The sequence below is a fragment of the Pipistrellus kuhlii genome, unplaced genomic scaffold (assembly GCF_014108245.1).
Source record: "Pipistrellus kuhlii isolate mPipKuh1 unplaced genomic scaffold, mPipKuh1.p scaffold_m20_p_4, whole genome shotgun sequence".
NCBI lineage: Eukaryota > Metazoa > Chordata > Mammalia > Chiroptera > Vespertilionidae > Pipistrellus > Pipistrellus kuhlii.
In genome coordinates this window covers 5589465-5614254 of record NW_023425540.1, presented here as the reverse complement: position 1 = coordinate 5614254, position 24790 = coordinate 5589465, and the positions used below count along the sequence as shown (strand labels likewise).

Below are 24790 nucleotides of genomic sequence, written 5' to 3'. Positions count from 1 at the left end.
TGGCCACGATAACCACCGTCTCCTAACTCATTCAACCACCAAATTTGGTGACTGCACCAGGATTTTTTCTTGTTTTAAAGCCAACTTAAAAAACAAATATGGATTTTTCAGATGCCATGGCTTCTGCACTGAAAGAAACGTGAACTGGGAGGAAAAGCACTGGGTGTCATTGCGAGGCCGTGGCTCACTGCGTGAGGTCTGCCAGTGAAATCGGCTTCTGTCTTTTTCCACCCCTGAGGGGTGTGGGCAGAGGCCACTCCGTGCCAGTTTTAGAAAGCCCTCGGCAGCTTCACGGTGCCCTGCTCGAGCTGGACGTGGACAAGGCCGTAGGACTCTCTCTCAGGATGCGGGGAGGGAGGTGCTTCCTCCCGCTGAGCCTAGGGCGCCCCCTGGGGACCACATGGATGAAGGCCCAGCAGCTGGAGGCCGGCAGGCGGACAACCAAACCAGATTCAGAATGTCACCTCCAACATGAACGTCACCTTCTCCTCCCGCCCTTCCCATGGCGATGCGTGGGTCATAGACGGACCGCTGGCACAAGTCATTCAGGTCAGTTTATTTCCCTCTCGTATCAGAGTTTAAAGTGAATTGATGGGAGAGTGGGAGAGGGAGGAGAGGAAGAAGAGGGGTTACTCCTTGGGCTTGAGTGAGGCAGAAGTCAAGGAACACAGGGAACACGTGCTCTGTGGACCTAAGAAAATCCTACTGTGAAAGACCCCTGTGCCCTATTCCTGACCTTTCAAATCTGCAGACTTTACAGCTACCTATTTTATGAAATCATGGGCTTTATAAAATAGCTACAAGACGCAATGAGAACAATGAAATGGGATAATACCAAGTACCTAACACTGTGCTGGGACATAGACGCTCAGTCTGGTGGCTGCTACTGTTGCCAGTAATATTGTTGTTAGATTGGCTCTGCTCTTCTCCTCATTATAAAATAGCCAACTATATTTCTCTACCTTGCCTCTGATAGATCACACAGAAATGCTCTATCTGAAATTTTATTATACCTTATTATTAAAGGTAAGTACAGTGATATGATAAATAAGCCAACTTTCACAAACAGCCCATTTTGATGTAGAATATGCGATAATCACAACATGTCTTAAATATGCCAACTAGAGTTGCTAATGATATAAAACACGTTATTAGAAAGGTGTTATTACATGGCCAATAAACTATGACAATAAGTTATGCCAAATAGTATATTGTTTATCCTCCCTCATTTTTCCCTTCCTTCCCCTCCCCCTTTTCCTGGTCTCTCTTCCCTTACACCCAGGATGATGGTTTACAGGGCCACAAGCACCTGGGCAGATAAAACAGGCTGGCACCTGTGAGTGGTAATCAGATGTGTGCTCAGTGACTGGTTGATGTTTTGTTTTTCAATCCTGCCATTGTGTGATGGTCACTGTCCCCACTGGGATTTGAGAATGAAAAGCCACTCCCCTAATCTTCCCCAGGCCTGAACTTCCTCCACTGGGGATTTGCAGTGGGAACTTCTTCCATTTTCCCAGAACTCTCTTTAAAAAGGAAAACAGTCCTGGGAAAGATGACATTCACGCCCTTAGGACTCGGTATAGAGAAGTGTATTTATGCTTTCTTTTTTTTTTTTATCTGAGTTAGCCAAGTACAAGGATCAAAAAGGAGGAGGTGGGAGAAATGGTGAAGGATGTGGGAGATGGCGGGCTTCTAACGATAAAGCATTCTTTACCTCCCCTTTTGCCCAGGGTCAATCTTCTCTGAGATTAACTGCAATGCAAACACCTTCCTGTAAGGCCAAATAAGGCCAAATTGAACCTCTGATCCTCCCTGAAGACCTGCTGACTTTAATAAACAGGTTTTCCATAAGGATTATCAAGTAAATAAACAAGTGGGTTTAGAGCGAGTGACTCAAGCTGAACTCTCTCATCTTCCCACAGGAGATCGGCCAGCTGCAGCCTCCACTCACACAGTCTGTCCCCAGTCCCCTTGGTGCAAAGACGGTTTCTCTGTTCTGTGGAAGGCCACGCCTGCACTGTGTGCTGATCTCTCCTCCCCCTTCTCAAGGACTCCCTTCTTTCCTTACTTCTTTCCTCTCCAGCTTTCTTTTTCTTCCACCCATCTATCCCCATCCACACACGGACATACTAGCCCCTCCTGCTTCCCTCTGCCAGTGACGTCTTCTCAGCCTCCTTTGCCAGCTGCCCCTTCTGTAGTGGTTCTTTAGGCAGAGACTGTCTAGGGCAGTGGTCGGCACACTCATTAGTCAACAGAGCCAAATATCATCAGTACAATGATTGAAATTTCATTCAATCGTTGAATGAAATGAGAGTGGGAAGCTAATGCTCAAAAGCCCCAAACCAGCTTCTGCACATGGGCCATGAAGTTTCAGTGGCACTGTACATGCGTACCTGCACGTGGTATTTTGTGGAAGAGCCACACCCAAGGGGCCAAAGAGCCTCATGTGGCTCGTGAGCCAATTTGCCAACCACTGGTCTAGGCCTTTGCCTGTACTCTCCTCATTTTCCTCGCTGCCCTGATCTCATCTAGCCCCATGGCTTCAAAGAGCATCAATAGGCAGGTGATGCTCCCATTTACATTTTTAAGCCTTCACCTCTTTCCTCCCCTCTCTGACTTGATATATCTGAATGGATGGCTAGTTGACCTCAAAAGGGAACTATTGATTTCTGCATCTCCCCAGCCCGAAGTCACTCCTCCCTCCATCTCAGTAAAGGGCTCTGTTCTCCAACCAGGTCATCAAGTCAAAAAGCTAAGAGAACTCTTTTCCTCACCACCCTCCCTGATTAACCCATTGGGAGAGCCTGTCAAATCTCCCTCCAGATCACATCCCAAATCCATCTGCTTAGCTTTATTCCCCACTGTTGCACCTTTGTCTAAACCATCATAATTTTTCCCCTGAAATAATCTCCTACAGGACTCTGAGATTCCATATTTCTCCACACAACCCATTCTTCATGAACTTGTCAGAATTATATTTTAGGAATGTAAATAATGGTATAACTTTCCTTTTCTTAAAACACTCCAACAGCTTCTCATTGCACTTAGAATAAAATAAAAACTCCTGGGGGTGAGAGAAACAATGGGGGTTGGGGGCGGGGGAGACATATGTAAAACTTTAGACAATAAATTTTAAAAAATCAAAACTTCTTATTATGATAATCAGGTCTGCCATGAAACATCTCTAAAGGGACATAAATGGAAAACTCCTAAGCTCAGTGGCCAGTTACAGATAATAAGATATTATCCCAATGCTGACAGAACAAAAATTCTCCATCCTTTAACCCAAACTTTATACCAAGGTGACACAGCCTCCTTAATAGCAGAATAACTGCCTCATGATAATTGGGCTTCCTCTCAATATGGAGGCTGGGTTCCAAGTGTAACTGAGAGGTGGGAGCATCAGGTACAATGCATTCTTCTTATGACCTAGCTTTGGAAGTCACAAAGTAATAATTTCTATCAAAATGTGTGGATCAGAGCAGTCACAAACTCCACCCAGATTCGATGAAGAGAACATATAGAGCCCACCTCTCAGTGTTAGCAGTGTCAGGCACATTAGAAGAAGAATATGTGGGATGATGGGATATGTAGATGAGTGTGACTAACTTTGAGAAAGATTATCTGTCCCTCGTGTGGCCATGGTTATGATTTTATGTTGTGAAGCCAAGTTTTCTTTTAGTAAAATTGTTCTTGGTTCATACACAGGAAGTAAGTAAATAGCTTTATAGTCTATTGCATTCCACAAAGATTTAGGGTACTCTGTCTACCAAACAAGTCTGAGAACCATTGGTCCTGTCCAACTGTTTTCTTTTGTAACTGATGGACCAAAGGACTTAAAGAGATAATTGTGATTTGTTTCAAGAAAAGCTATTGCCAATCTCATTCTCACTTTGCTTGATTCTAGAGAGAGTAGAATTTGAAATTGATTCTAAAGGATGGACGGGTTAGAGTTGGGATGATTGGGAGCTGCTGACTTGTGAAATGGACTTTGAGAAAGTTTGGGGCACTTAGTTTTCCCTTGATGTGGATTCTGAAGAGTCCTGTCTGGCAGTGGGAAGTGGAGGGAGTACAGGATAAGCAGAAGAGGTCAGTGACTGGAAGGGGATGTGACAAGTAGTGTCTCTCAAAGTACCGCTGGTGGACCAACTGAGAAAAAATCGGAATCACCTAGAGTGTTTATCACAAGGCAGTTTCCTAGGTCCTATACCTTTTAAGTCAGAATCCCTGGGAATGGGGCCCAAGAATCTACAACTTAACAGACTTTCAGTGGGTTCTTATGTTACAGAACTGAAAAAGAATTGGTCCACAGGCTCTATTAGAGCCAAATACTAAACACTGAGAATTGCAGTGGAGAAAGATGGGCTGTTTTATTATGAATGGTGCCATCCAGGAGAGTGGGAAGCTAATGCTCAAAAGCCTGGACTCCTTGGTAGCCTGTATGATACAGATTCTATAGGGCAATGTCCCAAGACACTATGTGGTTCAGGGGTTCAGGGTCATGCTGGGAGCTGATTGGTCACAAGTGAGTTAAGGTTAATGAATCATTTCTTCAGGTCTTGAGGACAGCTCTGAGGTCTGCCCTGGCGTCTCTCTGTCTGGTCTCATGGGAAAGTAGCCAGAGGGTGGGTCCACTTTAGGGCTCAGGAACTGAAACATTACTTAGGTCAAGATGTTATCTTTAGCCTGCCAGAGGTCCAGACCATGTGATTATTAGTCAGGCCTGGGCTACTTACTGTCTTCTCCTGCTTCGGGGTTGCTAATTATTCTGGGAGAAGGCTAGTTCTCTCCGATAGAGAAAGACAGAGACAGAGACAGAGAAACAAAATACACACACACACACACACACACACACACACACACACACAGATTTCTAGAGCTAGGATTTCAAACTGAATTTAACCAAAGTCATAAAGACCCTCAATTTCACTTATGCATTCCATCATTTGAGAATTACTGAGACAGATGATGAAACTAACTTTGGTTTATAAAATTGAGCCTACTTTATAAGTTTAAAGCCAACGACCCGAATATCTGTGTGTCACCTGAACACAGCTCATCAAATTAAGTAGATACTGGAGCAAAGAAGAATTGAAGATTTAAGTTTTCCTCAAAATAAAAACACAATTTGGGGGTAAGTGACAAATTAAATTTCAAAGAGTTCAATCTTTAGCCTTCAGATACCATTCAGCTATATTTTACAATCCACTGTCATTGTCATTTTCAATAAGTAAATGTCTCAAAAAGAAGGCTATAAGTTGATTTCAAGACATCCCTCTATCTACTGCTTCACTTGGTGAGAGAGAAAAACACATGGCTTTCTGTGACACTGAGCTGATTTGAGCTTCAAGAGTCAGGAAACATGCATTTCCATAGAAGCCTGAGGATGAAAAGCTGGAACACTATATGGGGGGCACTTGATATGATCCCATTAGGTCTAGTCTCACAACCCACCCATGGTTTCCATTAATATCTTCCCTGCCTCCCTCTGAAATTCTTCACAATCAATAGCTTATTGTTAAGAAGTCTCTTCTCTAGCCTCAGGCCATTTTCAACAGCCAGCTCCATGTTCCTCTGCCGCCAACCAAGACCCCTTTCTTCTTCCTGACACTAAAGAATGAACTTCCTGATGGCATGCAACCAGCTCAGGGATGTTAAGCCACTCTGGTCACACCAACGGATTGACTCCTTGGGTCTTCTTGTCTTATAGGACTCCCTCACCCATCTCATGGACATCCTAAAATATCACAGATACTCCCACAGAGCTTTGCCCAAGGCAGCTTACGATCTCCATGGCAACAGCCATCCATCTGCTTAACTTTTCTAGGTAAGACAGTTTTCTTTCCCTGGAGAGTACTGATGATGGATCCTATATGCTTTGCATTGTTAGTCTAAGTTTCCTCCTCCTCTTCCTCCTCTTCCTCCTCCTCCTACTCCTCCTCCTCCTCCTCCTCCTCCTTCTTCTTTTTTAAATAAAAAGGTGTTCTTTAACTTTGTTTCTTGAAGCAAACTGTTGCTCTTTCTTTGGATTTCTCTGCCTTCCTCTCCATCCGGCCCCCTTGTCTGCTCCCTGCCCTCCCCCACATTGGTGGGCTGCTCACTGGAGGGCTCTTAAACAACTTTAACACAGTTGAACTTTGTTTGCTGCATATCTGTGTTTCTGGCCTTGTGAGAGAAGGCATTGTGCTAGGAGGCAGAACCATTTGGTTGGAGAATTGTTTAGACTGTGGCAAATAGAACAGTTAAATAGGATGTTTCATAAAATTAAACTTCAAGGGGAAAAGAAGGCATCATTAATACACGAAACAGAAAAGGAAAAAAAAAAGGAAAAGTTGGCATGGGTAAGGGCATTAGGGCATTTAGGTCACACTAAAACAAGAGTCAACTCAGATCTTCATCTCCGCTTCACCAAGTTGGAATTTTCACTTTGAAATGGAATCCAAGGGGTGAACATTTCAGTATGTAAAGAGATAGAATTGGAGGTGGGGATTGTTCATGAGCATAAATCACAGCTTTCCTATCAGTGCTTCTTAAAATCCACTGTCTTCATTTTTTTCATCACTCTTCTTCATTTTATTCCCCTGGGCTTAACCAGCAAAATGGAATTTATTTTTCCAATGTTCTTTATTCAGTGTACAGAGACTGGAAGTCTATGTCTGTTAGGGTTTATGTCAGGATGGCACACAGATTCTGATCTGCAATGAGGCACATGCTAGTGGAAGAGTGAACTCAAACCCTTGCTGGACACAGAGCATCACAATACATCCTGGGTTGGGAACTATGACCAGAGTTCTGTGCTTCACTCCAACACTGGCTGGGTGGTCATCAACGAGCTTAGGTATCCCGTTTCTCATCCATGAGTAAGTTGAATGAACTGAACTTTCCTTTCAGCTCCAAATTTACAAGTTACCACCATTCTAGACCAAATATTTCCTCTACATTTACAAGTTACCACCATTCTATACCCAATATTTCCTCTTACCTCTTGTAGAGGAACACTAGGCAAGGTCTTCCTACCTCAGGGTGCTACAGGAGATCACTTTGCAGGGTTATTAGAACAAAACAAGAAAGTATTCATTTCATGTTCACTGGGAAGGCCTGTATTCTTCATGCTCAGAATGTGCCCTTGTGGAGACAGCAGGGTACATGCCCAGCTCTCATCGTATAGGAATCTTTCCCTAAACGTACCGAGCTCTGGAAGTAACACGGTTAAGGGATCACAGAAACAGGGGAGAAAGGACTGAGGAAAATGCAAGGAAGAAAAGATGTAAAATGAGGACTCCCAGGTGGGTGGGAAGCACAGATCTCCCTGGTGCCCGGATGGGCAGAGTCAGGGTATTTATGAAAAGCCCAGGTAATTCACCGAGAGCATCAAACATGATCATTGTGCAGGAAAAGGTGAAGAACAGAACCTGGCATTTAGCAAGAGCTGTTACTTTTACTGCCACTGTCTTTATCGTCACAGATGAGGAAGCAGGTCCTGGAACATGTAGCGATAAGCTGAGATCACACCGCTAATGAGGAACAGAACAGAGAGGAGGACCCATGGTCACTGAATCCAAGGCTGTTCTTTTCTCTCCACTCACCTGAAGGCCAGACAAGCGGAGAGGAAACAGCTCCTGGACCAGCACCCTGAGCCACAGGACCAGGCGTTTGCTTGTTCTCATGTAGGGTTGTCTTCCAGAACAAGGGCCAGCAAACGTGCCAAGGCCAGACAGGATGTGTCTTAGGCTTCTCGGGACACATCACCCCCACCGTCATGGCTCAGCTCTGCCTTCCCTGCACAAAAGCAGCGTGGTGGGTGTGGCTCTTTCCACTAGAAGTTTCTCTACAAAAGCAGACAGCAGGCTGGAGACCGCTGTCCTGGAACGTCCCTACTGGAGGAAGCCTGGTCAATGGAAAGTCAGGGATGTGCCCAAACAGAGAGACCTTGGCCAGGTCACCTGCCTCTCTGTGCCTCGCTTCCCAGGGTTCCTGTGAGATTGGGCAGGCTGAAATGAGCAGCCCCTTAGGACAGTTCTGGCTCAGGCGAGCCATGCCCTCCCCTCTCAGAGCTCTGCTGCCCACTCTGTGGGGCAGCCTCTGTCCTCCGAGCTGAAGGCTCCGTGGAGAATGAAACAGAGCATCTGTTCTCCTGGGATGAGTATTCTGGCCAAGCAGGTGAGACAAAGGAAAAATCTCCATGTCAGGGGTCAGGAGGCTGATAAAGGCTGGAACATAAAGTAGAACAGGAGTAGGTGGGAGAGGGAGGTGTGTTTGTAAAGTTTTATGTGGGGTGGGCCAGGGGAGAGATTTTGAGCAGAAAACTTCATGAAGGGAGGGAAGGAGGCCTGTAGGTACCTGGGAAGCGTGTTTTAACACTGAAGCAGAAGCCTGGGGCCCAGTTCCCGGAGGTGAGGTGGGTGTGGCCATAGCATTGAGCCAGGCTGGGGGCGGGGTATCTCCTGCCTCCCTGCTCCCCTCCCTCCCAGCTTCTCTCTCCCCAGAGATCTATGCCTCCTTTGCTGTGCTCCTCTCTGATCCTTGGCCACGCCTCTTCTTTTCACTAATATTTCCCTCTGCTGGTGGCATGAGAAGCCAAGGAGGTCATCGCCCTCGGAATCAGCAAAAGCGAGGGCTGGCCCAGGACAGGGCTCTCCAGGAGGATTTAGCCTAATCCCCCCAACGCTGGGCATCAAACAGAAAGGCTTAGGAGGAACATGATGAGAACTAATCCAGAGGCCGTCAAGAGTATTTTGTTGTTGCTCTTTAAACAAGATCCCCAAGTCTTTAGAGAAAGATGCGTTGTTTTGGGTGAATGTGGGGAGGAAGAGACAGGAGGAAGAGACTGCAGTGGGAGTGAGCCAGTGGCTGAGGACTCAGCCCAGGACTCAGAGTACAAGCAGTGCGTGATTACCAGGGCTAATGTGTGGGACATAAATACCCCAAGCCCTGTGGCTGGCAATCTACAGACCACTGGCAAGGTAAGCTGCTGTGTTCTGATCAAACAAACATTATATATGTGTATCATGGTGGATCTTCTGGTACACTTCCTATAGAAAGAGGGGAATGGGAGATTGGGAAATAGGGGGTGAGATTGGAAATAGGGGGTGAGAGAAATAGGGAGAGAGAGAGAGAGAGAGAGAGAGAGAGAGAGAGAGAGAGAGAGAGAGAGAGAGAGAGAGGGAATCTCCCAGGACCATCGGTAATCAGGCTCACTGTGTAATGCGCTGAAATCCCACGGTGCTCAGAAGTCTGTAGCTGCACCTGCCTGCAGAGAAGCATGCCCGTATTTTCACAGGAAGGCGGCAGCTGGGCTAGCGGCTCTCCTGTGCTTCTCAAACTCGAATGTGACAGGAATAAGCTGGGAGTTTTATTCCAGCCCAGAGTCAGCCGTGGGTCACAGGCATCTGAAAGTCTGCGTTTCTATGAGCTCCCGGTTTGGCACACACTGGCTGCTGCTTCAGGGCCACATTTGATATAGCGGGCTCTTTAGTGCAACCATAACCCTAACAGCTGAAGTTACACGCACTATCGATTTCATCCAATGCTAATGTTTTTAATAACATGCCTTGGCTAGGGGTGGGCAGGTGTGTTAATTCTGGGCTGGGGAACCTCTGGAGTTCGTAAACAGAAGTTTCCAAGGTTTGGTTTGGGAAAATGTTAATAAATCTAGGGGGGATGTCCCAAAGGGAGTCCCGTGCTGGTCTACGTGTGCAGAGGTCTGGAAGCCAAGTGGGTGCTGATCCAGCCCGGACCTGGTGTGAGCAAGGCCTACCCTGAGCGTGCTGGAGCGCCAGACAAAGCTGTACCTAGCACACCCATTAGCCCTTTGTCTGGGCTTGTCTGGGCTTGTTGGCCTTGGGCGCCATCTCGTGGGCAAACAGAAAACTTTTTATGAAAGAGTCCTAGAAAGTGATTGATCCTTTGCCACGAGCACCCCTGGCCTACTGTCCTTCACAGCCCCATGGGGCCCCTGGCCACCAGAGCTGACCAGAGTGAAGATGGCCTCCCAATCCTGGCTAGTCATGGCTTTAACTGCAGCAGCTCCTGTCCCAGGAGCTGAGGGTGTAGTAGATTGAATTGGGATTGTGACCCCAATTCTTCATCTCACCCCAGAGTCACACCCTTCATCATGTGACGTAGCAGATCATCCTATTAGGAACGAAGTGTACTTCCCCATCCCTTAGCCCTGGGTGTGGCCGTGGGACATGTGTTTCCCAGTGGGATGTTAAAAGACACAATGCAAACAGAGGCTGGAACTGTGCCTAGCCAGGTGGACTCGCTGTGAAAACATGTTCTAAGAATCCCACTGATCCAAGGGTGAGGAGAGCCTCCTTGAACAGACCGGGACCAACCTGCAACTGAGGGCCCAGCCCAGCCCTGACCTGTGGCCGTGTGAGCAAAAGTACATGGTTATGCATGGAAACCAGTGGCTGGCCGGCCTCCCTCCTGCAGCCAGAGTCCAGGAGTTGAGCTGGACAACTGGGAAGATGAAAGACCACCTTTTCCTCGTCCGTGCCTGAACTGTGTTCGTAAGATCTACATGCACATTATACCTCTGGCCTTTCCATCACTCCCACTTTTCTGCCAGGAAGTCTCCCAGCTCTCAAGGTGAAACATATATAACTGCACCCACAGATATCCTATAGGGAGCATGAGAAGGTCAAGTTCACCTTGGAGATCACCCATGGGAGCTACCAGAACCACACTCTCTGAAGTGATTTGGCCCAAATGCATGACCTTATTGCTGCATTTGAGGGGAGGAGGAATGGAGGGATTTGCAGATCGGGGCTGGAGTTGGTTGTGCACAGAGCTAAGCATGTTCCCGGGGAGTCGTCTGCCACAGAAATCTGATGTGATCCAGGAAAGGGGGGGAATTACATTCCTAGTGCATCTTCTGTCTCAGGGAGTACTATATCCAGGCTCTTCCCATATTATGTGCCCTACTCTGAAAGCTTTGGGGAGAAAGCAGGCCGGTATTTATTATTCCTCACTGACACAGCCTTTGAATTTTTTCTTTGTCCAAACAAATTCCCTTAAACATTCTCCGGATAGACTCTGCCTCCCAGTCCTCGTGGAAGTAGGAGGCTCATTTGTTAGAATACTCCTGCTTCCCCTCCTTCCATTCCTCCTCTATTAGAGGTGCCAACCGTTGGGTTTTGGTTTTTCCACTTTTTAGTTCTTTAACTTTGGGAAAAGTCCTATAAGTCTCTGCCTCCACTTGCTCGTCCTTAAAATGAATTAAATAATAGTACCTATTTCATAGGGTGATTGCAATGATTCAATAGCAAAGTCGGTGCTTAGGCTGATACCAAGAATAGGACGGACTTCGTAAGATTTCGCCATTATTATTATTAGCTAACTTTCCAACATAACAAATTGAATAATGGTAGTAATAATAACAAAAGTAATAACTTCCTTTGTTTAAGAACTCACATACCAGGCAGTATTCTAAGTACTTTGCCAACATTAGGTTGGTGTTTAAGAGTGGTTAAGGCCTGGCTGGTATGACTCCATGGTTGAGTGTTGACCCATGGACCAAGAAGTCACCAGTTCAATTTCTGATCAGGTCACATGCCCAGGTTTCAGGTTTGATCCCCATTAGGGGTTGTACAGGAGGCAGCCGGCTGATGCTTCTCTCTCATCAGTGATTCTTTCTCCCTATCCCTCACTCTTCTCTCTCTCTAAAATCAATAAAATTGGATTGCTGGTTTTTTTTTCTTTTTGGTTTTTTTTTAAAGAGTGGTTAAGTTTCTGGAGCCAAAACTGTCTGATCAGATAAAGGGATTGGACAAGATCAGATACACAGCATCAATGTGTTCAATTTCTCAGGATTCAAAAACCAGATGGGAAGGGAAAAGTGACTTATTGTTTGTGGAATTCAGGCATCAACTGTAATGTCAGAGGGTGTGGTGGAGGGAATGACACGTAGGCCTGGACGTTTCCAGTACCTTTCCAATCCCAGCATGCTTCGCTGGCCACAGGGCAGTTCCTGGTCAGCCGACCGCAAGATGAGCTCCCCGGGCTGTGTTTCCAGGTACTTGGGGGGCCACCCACGGACAGACACGGAAGGACCTATCTTCTCTGCCAGGACACGCATGCTGCCCGTCATCTCCTGGCCCGAGAGGAGATCTGCTCCCGTGGCATCAGCCCCGGAGACAAGAAGTGGCACCAGCGGAAAATCAAACAATAAACAGGTGGAGAGAAGTAATAGCTTGAGCCGTGGCTGGACGGCATCCAATGTCTGTCTGCAGTACTCACTTGGGTTTTAACTCACTAACCCATGGTCAGAGCCTACGGTTCTGAAAAGCAATCAGAGAACGGCTGCCAAGATATTGGGAGGTTCCACTGTGCGTTGCTAACCCAGCGCTAATCAAATCAATGCACGCGCGACGAACTGTGAAATTGAGAACATGATTGTCCCCCGTCCCTCAGCCAAAGGAATAAAACAGCCATTTGGCCTTTATTTCAGATGCCAAAGGAGTCACGAATCATCTGCTAATTTGCACCTTGGTCTGAAACAGTGAAAGGCTGTGTGTCTAATGGCTTTTGTCAGTAAGGAGAGGACTTCGAGGAAGAGGGTCCTGGGCTTGCCAGAACCCCGACTTCAAACGAAAGCTATCAAAACAGCAAGGCGGAGGGCTGGACCTGAGTTAGAAAGCCTGGGTTAGGAGCCCAGACTCTGTCACTCCGTGCTGTGTGAAGTGAGGGTATTCATTCCTGTTTTACATCATCAAAGTGAAGTTTAAAGGAGTTCTTGTTTGTGGAAAGCATTGTTTTAAGTGTAGGAATGAGTGAGTAGAAGACAGGAAATAAGGTGTGCAAATATTGCCATTTCAGTTTGAGGGATTACTGGGTAGGATATTTTTGCAATTTAACCACAGGTGGGTTTGTTTTTTGTTTTTTTTTTGTTTGTTTTTTTAAAAAACAACACTTAAATTTGTTGCTATAAGTACCACTCTCATACCATGAACAAAGGCAATAGGACTGACCGAGGTCTTAGACCATGTGGGACATCAATTCCAATCAACCAACATTTGCTCAGAGCATTCCCTGAGTTCGTGGCCCTGAGCCCGTTGCTGTGAGAGACATGACAATGATTATGATTCAGCGACTGCTCTCAAAGCGCTTACAATGGAATGGACATCGCATGGGATAAAATAAGCCAATTTTCTACAAGATGACAAATGACAAGTGCCCAAAGATGCCCAAAAGGTGTTAAACAATAGCAAGCAGTTAACAGGTGACCTCTGGATGGGAGATCGGAAAGAGTGTGTTGGAGGAGAGGGCGTTAGGGTGGTGGGTCCCTCAGTGTCTAACCTGAAAAATGTACCAGACGACACATTTCTAAGGTAAAGGACTTCATCCAGGGGATTAGTTATGAAAACACAGCGTGGGCCAGAAAAGCAAAGCCAGGGATGCCAGGCGACCCAGAGATTCTTAGCTGGAGGAAGAAACTTTGGTCACCTTGGCTGCAGAAACACAGAGGAGGCGATGTTACCGGGCTGAAGGCCACCCTCCCACACCGAGGTGCCTCCCAGCTGCTGTGACCCCAGCGGGGCTGCACCTGGAACAGTCCTGGGACCACGAGGTCACGTCCCTGGTGGGAGCACCACGTGATAGAACTGATTGCCAAGGGACCTGCTTGCTGGTGCTGGGACCACTGAGCTTCAGCGTTGGGACCAGGAGAGAGCCTCAGTGCCACCATGCCCCTGCCCCAGGAGCCAGAGCCCAGGACTGTTCCTCACTATCTGCCCAGCAGAGTCCTCCACACCCGGAGACAGTATACAGCTGGACCTCTACCCCCCTGGCTCTCCAACACCAGTGAGCGCGCCCCCTGGTGGAGCCCAAGCAGAAGTCGCCTGGTATGGGCCTCTGGGACAGGGACCCAGAAGCCCCAGCTCCCACCCCCTTGCAGAGTAGATGGGCAGAAAGCAAGCAGGCATCTGCAAGCAGCAAAGGGAAAGGTGGCGAGAAACAGGGAGGAAAACTTCTCAGGATTGCTGGGGTTCTTTTCGCAGCCTTACAAAGGGCTCAGCATTCTAGAGAAAGGGGCTGCATGTAGATGATTAAAAAGTCTGGAGATAAAAGATAATTTTGAAAGGCATTGAAGGTCAGAGGAGCTTCAGCTAAAGGGAGCTAAAGACTCTTTCCTTGACTCAGGACCTTGCTTTTATTATAACACAATTTGTCCCAAAGCAAGGTAGAAATATACACTTCAAAGGGTAAGGTATCAAAGGATTTACAGAATCGTTGTCAGATTGAGGAATAGCCTACAGCTGTTCAGGTGTTTGGCCAACAGGGGGCAATCAAATGCCCTGAGCTGTCTGGCAGCTAACAATTATCCTATTCAGGTTTGGAGGAAGTGCCTTAGCCGGTTCCCACAGGTAAACTACATGTGTGGCTCAATCCAAGCTTCACCATCTTTTGGTAAAACTCTTGGAATTATTACATGCTGGAATTGGCTCTTGGCATAGGATGAATAATGAATGTGAGCATCTACCAGGTGCCAAGTGATTGACTTACATTATCCCACCAAACTCAAACTCATACTCAGTCATCGGAGGTACATGTTAGTTACCATTTTACAGATGAGGATTGAAGAAATTAAGGAAAAAGTCCACATTCCTACATATGATAAACAATGGAGCTGGGATCCAGACCCATGTCTGACCCTGAAAGTACACTGGTCCATCACACGGTGCCTTCAGGGCAGCAGGAGGAAGACAGATGTAAGATGTATCGGCAAGTGACCAGGTCCGGTGAATGCAACAGGTCATGAGAACAAGTGTAGGAGTGGGAGGTGAGAGCTGGAATCACTGGGAGAGGGGAGAGACCACTGAAGGAAACCAAGATGGCAAGGGGGGACACTTCAGAGACAGGGAGCTCAGATCCCATTGGGCATGCTGAGGGGGGACAAATGGATGGAGCCATCCATGGGACAGTTGAATGCAACCTGGGACCCTGGGACCGGCAGCAGAAAGGAAATGGATTTGCGGGCAGCCCGTATTGAGATGATGGCATGGGCATGGGCATGGGTGAGAAGAAGTTACCCAAGGGCAGGATATGCATGTATGTGGTCCAGGCAGGGCATGTGGAGGGGCTGAGTGCGTACACATCCTCAAGTGTGTCCTGAGGTAGGTCTCTTTTCTAGTTCTTCCTCTCAGTGGTTCTCTTGTGATTTATATACATGGGGTGTGTTCCAGGGGATTGTTCAGAATGAAGGGGGTGGAAGCTGGGGCTCCCAGGTCCCTGTCCCAGAGGCCCTTGCCAACTGTCTTCTCCTTAGGTTCCACCAGGGGGCATGCTCACTGGGTGTTGGAGAGCAAGGAGGGTAGAGGACCAGCTATACTATCTCCAAGTGTGGAAGGCTCTGTCCCGTAGATAGGGACAGTCCTGGCTCCTGGGGCAGGAGCTCTGATGGGGGCTGGATCTGCTGCTGGTGACGTCAGTGCTGTACATGCACAACTCGCTCCATCTTCTCAGCAGCCACGTTCAGCACCGCAGATGCTGAGGATGCTGTCCGGGGCTGAAAACCCAGGCACCCAGAGCCCCATGCTGCATCACCCACCTGTTACTAGGGGCCACGGGACAGTCCCCACGCACAGCCTACAGGATTGGATTTCTGTGGCAGCTGGTGGGGATCCCCTTCCCCTCCCTCTACCCCAAAAAGATTTACTGGGCCGGACCACCTTGTCCAGCCCGAGGGGCCCTCCTGGCTGGCGCACGATGAGCAGCCAGGCTGCCCTGTGAAGAGTGGTCACTGAGGAAACGCTACGTCTCATTACAGTCATGTCACCACGGCCACCTTTGTCTCTCCACCACCAACCAGAGCCTGACCTCAAATGTCCATTTGGACATGTATTATCCCAAACGGCTGAACTTTATTTTTTCTCATTGATCAGCTGCCTCCTGCATGCCTCCCACAAGGGTTTGAGCCACAACCCGGGCTCATGCCCTTGATGGAATCAAACCTGGGACCCTTCAGTCCGCAGGCTGATGCTCTGTCCACTGAGCCAAACTGGCTAGGGCTGAATACCTGATTCGTGACTTTGCAAGTTCAGAGAAGTTAAATTCATCTCCCTGACTTCTAACTTACCAAGTACCCTTACAAAAAACTTGTAAATATAGAACCTATTTTATTCAAGCTAGACAAATGCCCAGTCACTCTACAATTCAGGTCTTTTTATTAACAGCTGAATCTGAGAACGTGGATTAGACTTGAGACCTAAGTTGGCCTCCTACTAACACCCTGAGTCTGGCTTTAGGACCACCATGTGGACACAGACAAGAGTGTGGTGAAGGTCTGGGGAGTAGGGGTGGGGAAAAGAGGTCAATGGGAAAGGAGAGGATAACTGTAATACTTTCAACAAAAAGGTAATTTTTTAAAAAATTGAACCACTCATGTAGAGAAGCAGAACCAAAGTATGGACTCTTAAGCCAATTGCCAAACAGCCAGAGCTGCCAGGTGGCATACGTGTAGTCACATACACCACACAGCATGCACGGCACAGAAAAGGCCTTGCAAAACACAAACAAACAACAACAAAGGCCTTGCGAAGACAGCGGCTAACGCTTCTTCATCGCTAGTCTCTTTTAATTCTATCACATCATCAGGAATCCAACAGCCTGAACTTTAAAAATAAGAACCTTCTTGTACGCAACGTTCTATCGTGGCAGAATGCCCTGACTAACCCCGGAAAGCACTTGCCCTAACTTAGTTATAACCGACTGGAACCGTGCTCTCCTGGCTGCTGAGGATGAGGCTTCCAGGCATCTGTGCTACACAACCATCTCCATGACAATGCACACATACACTTGCTATGTGACAGCTGCATAACTGTGGTTTCTTCCAGGCAGAGAACTTTTTAAGCCCCTTAATTTTTTCCAAGGGGAAAATAAACAAATGCAAAACAGGCCAAGCCAGAGGAAAGAAACCGTCAATGTCATGGCTGCGCATAAGCTGCAGGTTCATTGGCCAGTTGCCCTTTGACTTTCCCTGTAAAGCCCTTCGCCAATGGGTTCTGTTCAGTTCGCACTGAGTGGCAATGTTCACGAATGACCACCAGAGGGCAGTCATGGCCTCAAAATACACCAGGAAAGCTCTCTCCTCCATCCCCAAAATGAGCATTTGGCAGGTTACACGCTCTAACTTCGGCCATCTCTCTCAACTGCTGTATAATTAACCAACATGATGGAAAATAATGTGCCAGACTTCCCCAGTTAAACTCCAACTCTGCCCCTTACTAGCTGCGTGACCTGGGCAATTTCCTTAAACTCTCTGGGCCTGCCTCCCGCCTCATTTCTATAACGAGGATACGACAATAATCCATATCTCATAGAACATTGGAAGCATTTAACGAGTTGATATTTGTCAGAACAGAGCCTTGCATGTGGTAAGCTATTTCAGTTATAGTTATTACTAATAGTATTATATTAAGCTCTCATTTTCTCTTTGAGTACCAGCTGGACAAGGGGCATGAGGAGGAGGGAGGGAGAGTGTCGGCCATGCCAGGATCTGTGGGTGGGCAGGAGAGGAGGTCAGAGATGCCTGCACCCTGCAGGGATGCGTCCTCAGAGACAGTGAGATGGAAGAGGGACAGACCCATGCGTGGGCCACGGGATGGCCAGCAGGCACCTGGTATGGAAGGAAGGGCTGGAGGCAAGGGGAGCTGCCCTTTCAGCAGCATGGAAGCTGGTGCAATTAGCTGCCACCTGGGGGGTCGCCCCGAGGTGCCTGCCACCTGGCAGCAAGGACAAAGGACAGCCCTGGGAGAGAGAGGCCTTGGGTTATTTTACAACCAGCCTACAGCAAAGGCATGAATATGCTAGGGCCCTAATAGGCAAACTGCAGCTCATGAGCCACATGCGGCTCTTTGGACCCTTGAGTGTGGCTCTTCCACAAAACACCACGGCCTGGGCGAGTCTATTTTGAAGAAGTGGCATTAGAAGAAGGGGCATTACCATTATCTTACTTGTTACTGAAGCAAAACCCAGCCTGCGCTGCCTGAGCCCACGTCTATGCTTTGTACAGCCCTCTGCCCTGTGCATGGATGGTTTCCCACGCACCCCTTCTCCTGGGGAAGCACTCCAGTGCAGGCCTGTCCCAGGCAATGAGAAGGGGTGGGGGGCAGAAAGCTCAAGGTTCAGGGCTCCAGAGCAGATTGGCAGGACCCCATCACCCTCCCGAGCCTGACGCCTGCGCCCCAGCAAGTGTGTGCTGGTGCCAGTGTGAGAGGAGGCACTGGCGGCGCCGTCGTCACTGCCATCATGCTTCCTCTGACGGCTCCCTCCTGGCGAACTGCATGACCAGGCCCCACAGAGCTGGTGCGATGAGAGACAGGTGGATGTGGCCCTGTGAGGACAGACAGCAGGCAGCAGCAGCCCGGGAAGGCCAGCTTGCTGTCACTGATGACCTGACATCGATTGGCGTGAACTTCCCACCGGCTCCTGGAACCCACTTCCCCTCCCCGCCACGTCCCTAGTCACCATTTCTTGCTCTGTGCATGGAGCTGTCCTCGGGGGACTGTCCTCGCACCTCTGTCCCCAGGGCCCCCTTTTCCTGGGAAACTGGCTCCACCTCGTCTCTGTAATGAGGATATGACAATAATCCATATCTCCTAATATGACGTTGGGAGCATTTAATGAGTTGCTATTTGTTAGAACAGAGCCTTGCATGTGGTAAGCTATTGTTATTACTAAGTTATTGCTACCAGGCACGAGGCTGTGGCCGGCTGCTGCCCCACATGGCACAGGGGTCCCAGTGATGTTTCACCTGCTCTCCCGGCCCGCCCAGCATCCCAGAGCAGCTCGGCAGGCTGGCCAGGGAGGCACCCTGCACCCGGACATTTCATTGCGCCTCCAATCACATCCTGTTATTGGCGGCCAGTGCCCCTCTGCCTGAGTCTGCACCCCTACCCTTTGCTGCTGGCTCGGAAGGGATCAAAGGAGCCCGTCTGCATCCCTAATCTCCCTAATCCTCACCCCGTCCAGGCCAGGACACAGGTCTCATCACCACCGCGCTTCAGGTGAAGAGAAGGCCCTGCAGGTCTCAGGGATGGGCCCAAGGTCACCCCGGGAGCTGGTGGCGGAGCTGGGGACAGGACGCGGCCGCTCCTCTCCCGGGTCATCCGTCTCCATCAGACCCCGCCGCCCGCCGCTCCTGCTGCCGTTCTAATTGAAGATCATGTTCTTCCTCACTTCCTGCCCTGAACACGGCGACAGCTGCCACTCGCTCCGGCTGGCGGGACTTCAGTGGGGGGTGAGGTGATCCCTCATGGGGTGGGCGAAGCCGCAGGATCAAAGGGCCCATCCCCAAGGGAAGATCCTCTCAGACTTATAAAAGGGGAGCCCCACTCCACTGCGTCCCGACTTTCAGATGACACGGTGTGGGCCGCAGGCTCAGAGGGACCCTACGTGTGTGTGTGTGTGTGTGTGTGTGTGTGTGTGTGTGTTGGGGGGAGGGAGTGTTGGGTGGGGGCGAGGCCAGGCTGGGAGGAGGAGATCTCATGGAGAGAAAAAAGTGTGTCACTGGATGCAAACTTCTTGCTTCCCCCAAGTGCCCCCAAAGGAGCCTGGTCTTGGGGAGAAGCCCGGGGTGCGGCCCTGGACAGCCCAGCTTCCTTTCTCCTCTTGGGGATGATGCTATAGGGTTGCAGGAGGATTACAAGTGGGAGGACTAGATCCGCTCTCCCCTTTCCATCCACGGCCCAGGTCCTGCAGCCTGGACCTCGGACCTGGGCTCTCAGAGGGCTTCTGCTCTGCGTGGAGCCTGGGAACCACGGAGACAGCTGGGGAAAGCCACTGGCTCCCGGGTGTGAGAGGAGCAGGGTGCAGGGAGTGGCTGTCCCTCCCTCGGGCCAGTCAGGTCCCCGCTGGGCCAGGCAGGAGCCTAGAGCGAGGCTGTAACACACCCCGAGCACAGAGGGCTGAGAGGAGTGGGGATCTCATCTTGCCCTTGGAAATCTGAGCGGTTTGGTCCAGGCCAGGAGGAAATTGAAAAACTTCCCAACCAAAACTCCGACTTCCCGAAGAGATAAAGAGCAGCTCAGGGTCATAAATCCGTGCCAACACCCAGGCCCAGAGGTCAGGCCAGGGCTCAGAGGCGAGGAATCCCCTGGCCATCGGGATCCCTTCACCACAAGCACCCAGGTCACAGGGGCCCGAGGACACCAGAAGACCCGCACCCCACCCCTGCGCTCACAGGCCACGGCAGGCCCCGCAGAGGGGCAGTGGAGCCTGAGCACCGGCCTGCGTTCTGCAGGGTGGCGTTTTGCTTGGAGCCCAGCGGGGCCGGTTCAGCAAAGGGAAGCAAGTCATCAGGGAGCTGGTGTAAACAGCTGGCAGCCTCCACTCTCCGAGCTGAGAACCTGAGCTGAACCAGAGGCTGCTGACCAGTGCCGGCCCCACCCCCAGAGGGGCCGCCTGCCCAGCTCTGCACGGGGCTGTCCTCGAATGACTGACCCCACACATCTGTCCGGGCAGGTGGGCCCTGCGAAGGCGGCCCCAAGGCCCTCAGGGACCCCTGGAGGGCCCAGGACGCCTGGGGTGGGCTGCCACGAGAGGGCTGGGTTAGGAGCGGGACCCTGTGACTTCCCACATGCCCGGTTCCCCCTCTGGGTGCGTTTCCCACGCCCCCTCTCATGGCAAAGTCTCCGTCAGCCCCACATTGTGAAAATCTCCAGAAAGGTGTCCTAGAGGCAGGAACATGCCTCTGCCTTTCGCATGGAACTCGTCAGATCTGAGTGTCACGGAGGGTCGTGGGTAGGAGTCATTTCCAAGGGCAAAGGTGAACCTGCTGGCACGAAATGGCTCTATTTCTGTCTTTGAATCACTTTCCACTTCTAGAGCTGGAGAAGGTCTACGCCAGTGGTCGGCAAACTCATGAATCCACAGGCCGTGGTGTTTTGTGGAAGAGCCATGGGTCTAGGCAATTCAGGGATGGCACTGAGAAGGCAGATAACCCCTCTGACCTTTCTGTGGCTTAGTGGTTGAGCATCAACCTATGAACAAGGTCAAGATTGGATTCTCTGTCGGGCACATGCCTGGATTTCGGGCTTGATCCCCAGCAGGGGACATGCAGGAGGCAACCGATCAATGATTTTCTTTTATTATTAAGTTTTCTATCTCTCTTCTTCTCCCTTCCTCCCTGAAATCAAAAATATATATACATTAGAATGCTACATTTTTCTCTAAAGAACTTGAACCAGTGTACACTCCCACCAGCAGGGCATACGATTTCTCAGCTTCCAACGTCCGTACCCTCACTTGGTAGTGTCAGACATTTTTACCCCATCCGATGGGCACACAACGGTGACCTTTTGTAGTTTTCACTTGCATCTTCCTCCTAACAATGACGGGTGTCATGTTAGGCAGCCACACCCATTTTCTCCCTGAGTTTGCTTCTTCGTTGTTTTTTTCCTACCTTTGATTTTTAACAAGGGTGGACTGTAGCTACTCCCTAACCCAGGAAAGGCACAGATTGCATGGCCAGATCTCACCACTGCGAACTGCTGAGGGATTCATAATGCAGCGCCCACCCGGACCACGAGAATTTGTGGGCGAGCATCCCCTCTCCTCAGGTTCATTCAATGTAGCCATACTTCCTCTGCGCAGGGGCTGAGCGTGAGTCTCCCGTCCGAAGGCTGAGCCAGGCTCCTCCAGCACGTGCTGCTGAGCTGAGGCTGAGCCTCTGCAGATGAACCAGGGAGGCCTGAGCACGCCCCAGAGGAGGCCATGCACACTGGCTCTCCGCGTGCAGAGTCGTGGAAGGACAGCTCACACTCCAATACTGAGAATTTTCTGGGCTTGATGGGGAAACATGTATTCCTGGTATTTTCCAAAGTTGCAAAACGCTAACATTTATTTGGAGACGTGTCACAAGCGAAGCCAAAGGAAACAGGCCCAAGGTTGAATTTGAGATTTCTCTACCTGCAACTCCAAGCAGAGTGTGCCCCCGAGAGGGGTCAGCCAGGAAGAGGCCAAGAGCCTATTGTGTCGGTTCTTGCGTAACCCTTCTCATGGCGAACTGACTTTGTTTACAACAAGAAGGATGGTAGCAAGAGGTTTAAACGAGTCAGGATACCAGAGGCCGTGGGCACAGGATTAATCAACCCCGGCCTGCGAGTCTGTCTGGGCCTGATCGTGTGCGTTCCAGCTGCGGTCACTGCACTGTTGTTGGTTGGACTGGCTCACAAAGGACAGCGCTAATGTGGTCGGCCGATCCACAGTGGATATGCCCTGTCCCCTCCCAAAAAAGACTACACTCTCCCTGTCAGGGACGAAGGGGAAAAGTTGCTATTGTGGATTTGGCATTGACACACAATTCATGAGACATTAAAGAGGCAGAGAGGAGAGAGTTTTATTTTTCCCAGCTCCAGCCTCCTCAAAAATGTGTACACACACACACACACACACAAAACCCAGTTCAGAAAAGCATATCTCTTCCCCATAATCTCTCATTCTACTGATTTTAGTTTCTCCCATGTCTCTTCCAGGAAGCAAGAAAAGCCAAAAGTCAGGAGAATGAAGGAAACCACAACAACAACAACAACAAAAAAGCAAGAAAAAATGTAACTATCAGCTCTGAAATTCACAAAGGAATGAACAAACATGTTTAACAGATCATGAAGCAAACCAACAGACCATCAATATGTTAGTTAATTAATGCATAACTATTAAGTGCTGTGTGCACTCTGTATTAGGGCTTCCCCTGGGCTCCTCAAACAGGCATTTAGGAATATTCCACAGTTGTGCTGTGTTGGCTTTCCATAGCATCTTAGACACAGCCAATAAAAGAAATACAGGAAAGAGAGAACTAAGTAGAGAATAAATAGAAGATTAAATAAAAGGACCCGGATGAAGAGAATCTTTGAAATACATGAACCTTGACTAATCAGTCCCTTGCAAATTTCTATCAAGGTCCTAGTAGATGCTGTCAATGGTATGGCCTATAAGCAGTTGAATAGTATCTTTCCAAACTCTGGGCTTCAGATTTCTCAGCTGGAAATTGGGGATAATAGTTGTACCTCCCTTGAAGTTTATTGTGAATGTCAAATGAAAAATAACAGTCCAAGCATGCAGAAGAGCATCTGGTGGGGTAACCAGGAAATCAACATTAAGGAAGGAGACAAATCATAAGTGCATAGAAACCGAACAATAAAGACATCAATAGAAGAGATGTCAAAATGGAGTGCATTATTAATTGCCAAACAAGTGTTTCTCGCCCCTGAATGTCAAAACTGAGGGCACAGAGCAAAGAGAGAGCCAAAAGAGTTTGGTTTCTCTCACTAGCCAAGCACCTGCCTTTTGCACGTGTCTGAGAAGCTGCAAACTGGGTCCCTCCAGAGATACCATGGATCGTGATGGGCTTTTTGGAAAGGACTTAGAGCTGACCCTTAGCATGGAGGCGGTGCAGTGAGGTGCTGGATCCTGCAGCCATGGTGCCCGGACTGCCCAAGTTCAAAGCTCAGCATGGACACTCACTACTTGTAGGCTCCCGGGAAAGTAGTCTCAGTTTCCTCCTATGTAAATGAAGAATAATAATAGTACCTATTTGGCATGAGGATTAAGTGAGAGAGTTCCTATAGAAAGAGTACCCAGCATACACGAGTTAGAGTGTGCCTCTACCTTGGAGGCTAAACCAGCTGCTTCTTCAAGACCTCCAAGCAAAGCAATTCCACAACCTGCTCTAGTCTTCATTCCTCCTGTTAGGAAATCCTCCTTTTCTAATAATTGGAGAGGGCCATTAAAGATTTTAATAAACCAACTCATTCTCCACATGAGGAAACTAAAACCAGGAAAGTGTAAGCGATTTGACCAAAGTCAAGTGGTAGTTAGTGGCAGAGCTGGGGCTGGCTCCCAGTGGTCCTGATACCCAGATCCATCCACTGCTGCCTTCTGTGGGCACTCTCATTCTGTGCTCATTGGCATGGGGGCCCTTTGGTTCACGTAATTCCAAACTCTTAGGCAGGGCAGTCCAGGCTCTCTATGGTCTGCCCCTCACTGGGTTCCCAACACACAGTATCTTCTTCCCCATTTGGGCTCTGGACAAATTGCAAAATAAAACAAATAGTGCAAACATGGCCTGAGAATCACCTTTATTGCTGATAAAGGTGAAGCTGGAGAACCCAGCTTAGTATGAGAGCTGGTGGGCCTACCAGCTGATCCCCAGATTGGGCAAACTCCCCCACAGAGCCCCAGGCATGTGGACTGCGACAGGGAGGATCAGATTTCCATGTGGCAGACAATCATGGTCTCATGAGGAAAGAGGACAAGTCTAAGCAACATATGCCTAAGTCTTCTTCCCTAACTTATCAACCAGAGAAGTCACAAGCAGGAGAGGAGTCAGGAGTGTACATAGGCAAACTCCCTTTCTTAGAAACCAAGGGTGGAAAAGTCTTCCTTTCTAGCCTCACCTCTTTCCAACCACCTCCCTCTTGCTCCCTACTCTCTGGCCCTACAAACCAACGTAGCCGTTAGCCGCACTCTGTTCCAGGTTCTGCCCACGCTCTTCCTGTTCAACAGAGGGCCTGTGCCCTCTGGATCCCTTTGGGTCAAGTACCCACTCATCTTTCAAGACCCTGTCCATGCTTCCCTCTCTAAAGATGGCCTTCCTTCCTGTTCTCAGGTCCACCCTCAACTCCCCGTGGTTCGTTGTGTCCCCATTGTGTTCAGTACAGACGTTCAGCCCTTTCAGCATTTAATTCCACTTACTGCCCTACAGGCAAAGGCTACATCATACTCATCTTATGTTCCAAGCTTTGAACATGGTAGGTCTTTTCGATAACTTTTGGTTGAATAAATGGTG

The 24790-nt window shown here is 49.1% G+C and overlaps 1 long non-coding RNA gene across 2 annotated transcripts; it reads left to right on the top strand.

Moving 5' to 3' along the window:
* On the top strand, positions 1-24790 carry LOC123651210. 2 transcript variants are annotated; one of them, XR_006739762.1, is made up of 3 exons: positions 1-549; positions 5711-5827; positions 7466-7576. It is a non-coding gene; the product is annotated as an uncharacterized LOC123651210 (long non-coding RNA). The 2 variants fall into 2 exon arrangements; XR_006739761.1 differs by lacking the exon at positions 7466-7576 and adding an exon at positions 22479-24790 and having other exon boundaries at positions 5-549.